At 54.1% G+C, this 4728-nt stretch overlaps 1 protein-coding gene across 1 annotated transcript in view; it reads left to right on the top strand.

Moving 5' to 3' along the window:
- MROH1 (maestro heat like repeat family member 1) overlaps positions 1–4728 on the top strand; it is a 130452-nt gene that overhangs the window by 46120 nt on the left and 79604 nt on the right.

Here is a 4728-nt window from a genome sequence, read left to right on the forward strand (position 1 = left end):
AGGGGACGTGAGGGGCAGTGCGGGGACCGTGGGGGGACGGTGAGGGGCGGTGGGGGCATGGTGAGGGGCGGTGCAGGGACCTCAAGGGGACGTGAAGGGCGGTGCAGGGACTGTGGGGGGACGGTGAGGGGCGGCGTGGGGACCACAAGGGACCAGCGAGGGCCACCGAGGGGACCGCGTGCCCCAGTGCAGCCACCTCTGAAAGCCCGGCAGTGAGTGCTCTAGGAGATCACCAGTTCCAGGCAGTGCTCTGCGGGCTCTGCAGTGGGCTCTCCCAGTCCTCGGGGCTGTGTCACCCCAGGGAAATGAAGCAAACGGGCAGTTTCCAAATGTTTTTTCTTTTTTTTTTTGGAGACAGGGTCTCGCTCTGTCTCCCAGGCTGGAGTGCAGTGGTGTGATCTCGACTCACTGCAACCTCTGCCTCCCAGGCTGAAGTGATCCTCCCCGAGTAGCTGCGGCCAGAGGTGCCTGCCACCACGCCCAGCTAATTTTTGTATCTTTAGTAGAGACAGGATTTCCCCATGTTGGCCAGGCTGGTTGTGAATTCCTGACCTCAAGTGATCTGCCTGCCTCAGCCTCCCAAAGTGTTGGGATTACAGGCGTGAGCCACTGCACCAGGCCCCAAATTCTTTTTGTGACCTGAGTGTCACCACGAAAGAGATCTAGGGACTATCCTCACTCAGGGTCCGCCCTCCCCGTCCATGCCCCTGTTGCTGAACCCAAGTCAGAGATGGTTTCAGGTGCCTTTGTTGGGATACGGTGACCCTCGATATTCCAAAACTTGGACCGAAGCAGATTCCTATCACCTCACCTCCCCCGCTGTGATTGCTGACCCTGTGAGCAAAATCCATATTGCCTGGCGTAGGGGCTGGCTCTGTCCTGACGGGGGGTCGCCCCAGAGGTGAGAGGCCAGTTCCACATTGGGAGGATGGCCCTCACACTGATCGATGTAAGAAGGAAAACCACATGGCCACCACGCTCATTGCTGATTCTTATTAAAAACTCAGTCTAGGCCGGGCACAGCGGCTCATGCCTATAATCCTAGCACTTTGGGAGGCCAAGGTGGGCGGCTTGCCAGAGCTCAGGAGTTTGAGACCAGCCTGGGCAACACAGTGAAACCCTGTCTCTACTAAAATACAAAAAAATTAAATTAGTCGGGTGTGGCAGCGTGCACCTATAGTCCCAGCTACTCAGGAGGCTGAGGCAGGAGAATTGCTTGAACCCGAGAGGAAAAAGTTGCAGTGAGCCACCTTTTTTTGGAGACGGAGTCTCACTCCGCCACCGAGACTGGAATGCAGTCTCGGTGGCGGAGTGAGACTCCGTCTCCAAAAAAAAAACTCAGGTGGGGCATGGTGACCTACACCTGTAATCCCAGCACTTTGGTAGGCCAAGGTGGTTGGATCGCTTGAACCCAGGAGTTTGAGACCAATCTGGGCATCATAGTGAGACCTCTGTTTCTAAAATAAAATAAAATAAAATAAGCCAGGTACAGTGTCACGCACCTGTAGTCCTAGCTACTTGAGAGGCTGAGGTGGGAGGATCACTTGAGCCCAGGAGATTGAGGCTGCAGTGAGCTAAGTTGGTGTCACTACACTCCAGCCTGAGTGACAGACCCTGTCTCAAAAAAACAAAACGAAAAACCGAAATCTTACAATGAACCACCCAGACAAAGAATGGAAGAAACCAAAGGTTTTTGGTCTTCACTTAATAAAATGTTTATATAAAAATCCCAGTGCATTCCCACAAATTATTAGAGGTGACAGGAATTCAGCAGGATGCTGTTGGAGGACCAGAAGCTGAAGCTGGTCTGCATTCCTGTGTGCTAGACTCAGAGGTGCCAGCTCCTCTGTGAATCTGTCGTCACAGATTCTTGGGAGCTTCCGAGGAGAGTCCCGCAGGGCCTGAGTCGACCATCGGGTTTGCGCCTGGAGGTGCCGGTGACCCCGAAGGCAGTGCTGGAAGTGGCCAGTGGCCCCATGAAGGGGATGAGGGGTACAGGTGGAGATTTTTTGTCTGGGTGGCGCCTCTCAGGGCCTTTGCTATTGTAGGGTTGTTGCAGGGTCTGTGTTAGAGGGAGGCTTTATGGGGACCACTGGCTACACGGGAGCCAGGTGGGGGGTGTAGGAGGCACAGAGCATAGGTGTGGGTTCCAGTGGTCTCAGGGTCCTCTTGGGTGAGGTTGTCAGCCCATTGTGAGGAGGGGTTTGTGGCGAGAAAAGGGTGTGAGATGGTTGCCCCAAGCATGGAGAGCCAGGGTCCGGCGAGCCTCCCAGGACTGTCGGGAGCACCTGCACCTTTTGATTCTTACAGGCTGGGTTTAAGGTGATTTCTTAAGATACAAAAAAGTATAAATCACAAAGGGAAAGATTAACAAGTTTGATATGACAGATAAAGGAATTTGTTCTGAAAAAATGCACAGAACTGCAGATGAACATCAACAAGAAAAATTACCAAAGAAGATACTATAAATAGTTTTCTCTACTTCATAAGAAGTGGAAAGGCTCACCCATGGCGCTAGGAGCAGCAGTGGATGGGGCCTAAGGCCAGTGGGAACTGGCACTCACACCCCAGCCTGGCCCTCTGTACCACATCTGCATCAGCCCAGGGGAGCCTCACAGCAGCCCTGGGTCAGATGCTACCACCGCCCTATTTTTTTTTTTTTTTTTTTTGAGACAGAATCTCACACTGTCGCCCGGGCTGGAGTGCAGTGGCGTGATCTCAGCTCACTGCAACCTCTGCCTCCCGGGTTCAAGCGATTCTCCTGCTTCAGCCTCCCAAGTAACTGGGATTACAGGTGACTGCCACCATGCTCGGCTAATTTTTTGTATTTTTAGTACAGACGGGTGTCAACATGTTGCCCAGGATGATCTCGAACTCCTGACCTCATGATTTGCTCGCCATAGCCTCCCAAAGTGCTGGGATTACAGGCATGAGCCACCGTGCCCAGCCACTGCCCCATTTTATAGGTGAGGAAACTGAGGCACAAAGAGGCTGAGTAACTCATCCCAGGCCATACAACTGTGGAGTGGGAGAGCCAAGACTAGGCCTGGGCAGTCCGGCCTGCACCTCTGAGCTGCTTTTCAAAGCAGATTTGGGAAGAACTGCTATGAAATCAGAAGGGAAGACTACAGCTCAGAAAAATGGGGCGAGAAAGGGCCAGAACCACGCAGCCAGCCAACGTACACATAGAAAGGTGATCAGCCCACTAGCTGCAAACAGGTGTTATCTCACATTAAGCAGTTTGGAGAAAATTAAAAGTAAGTGTTTGAAAATACCAAGTTTAGATTGTGCTTTGGAGCAGGGCCTGCAACAGCGGGGCTGTTGGGATTGGCAGTCGGCAGTCACCCTGGAGAGAGTAGGCCCATCAGAAGAACTCAAGATTGGGGCAGCCGAGGTGGTCCCAGCAGCCCCCTTGGTCTTGTGCCTTGTGCGGCCGCCTCCCCGTGCAGTGGGCGCATCCTCTCAGGAGCTCTGGACTTTGCCCTGAAGCTCGTGGTCCCTTTGTGTTTCCTTCACCAGTTTCCACATCTCTGCCTGGTCCTCAGCAGGGCTGTGTGAAAGGTTCTAGCCTCAGTTTCTCTCCCTGTGCCCCATGTTCTCCCTTCACCCAGGGCCCAGCCCCACTGACCACTGGCACATCGGCACCTGAGTTCGGCCCATGTCCTGGGCTCCAGGCCCTACAGCCAGTGTTTTCTGACTCTCCACCCAGATGTCCACACCACTTGAAGCCTGAGTGGCCACCTGCCCAGCCTCTGCCTGCTCCCAGCTCTCCCTGCGTGGTCAGCTGAAGGCCACAGCTGGGTCACTTCCACAGGCACCGGCACACTGTCAGGAGCTGCCCACCCGTGGAAGGGCCTCATGCTGACCCTGGCATCCTGGTGCCCCTCTGCCCTGCCATCGTTCTCCCTGTGGCTCTTCCCGCCCACACTGTGCCCAGCACGTCAGCCTTGGGCAGAATGTGAGGCACAAGTCTGTCTGTGAGGGTGGGTGGGCATGGCGCTGCCCCTCTTGTCTCTGGCAGACTGGAGTGGGCAGGAACTTGTGGCCAGAGGGCATTTTTGGGAGGAGGTTGGTACTTGCACCAGTTTTCTTTGGTGACAAAGCGCCAAGTGCAAATTCGGTGGCTTCAAACACCAGAAATGTATTTTCTCACAGTCTTGGAGACCAGAAGTCCAAGCTCACGGTGTTGGTAGGACGGGCTCCTTCTTGGGGGCCCAGAGAGAGAATTCACTTTAGGCTCCCCAGCTTCTGGGGGGCCGTGGATTCAAGGCGTCCTTGACCGGAGGCTGCCTGGCCCCAGTCTGTGCCTCCATGTCACATGGCCGTCTTCCTCCTGCCCCTGCATCTCTTCTTATAAGGATGTCATCATGTTGGAGTTACGGCCCACCCTACTTTGCTATGACCCCATTTTAACGATCACATCTGGCTGGGCGCGGTGGCTCATGCCTGTCATCCCAGCACTTTGGGAGGCCAAGGTGGGCAGATCACTTGAGGTCAGGAGTTTGAGACCAGCCTGGCCAACATGGTGAAACCCCATCTCTACTAAAAATATAAAAATTAGCCAAGTATGATGGTACACACTTGTAGCTCCATCTAGTCAGGAGGCTAAGGCAGGAGAATCACTTGAACCTGGGAGGCAAAGATTGCAGTGAGCCGAGATCAAGGCACTGCACTCCAGCCTGAGAGACAGAGCAAGACTGTGTCTCAAAAAAAAAAAAAAAAAAAAAA

This window comes from Rhinopithecus bieti, unplaced genomic scaffold, assembly GCF_001698545.2.
Source record: "Rhinopithecus bieti isolate Rb0 unplaced genomic scaffold, ASM169854v2 scaffold_13617, whole genome shotgun sequence".
NCBI classification, from domain to species: Eukaryota; Metazoa; Chordata; class Mammalia; order Primates; family Cercopithecidae; genus Rhinopithecus; species Rhinopithecus bieti.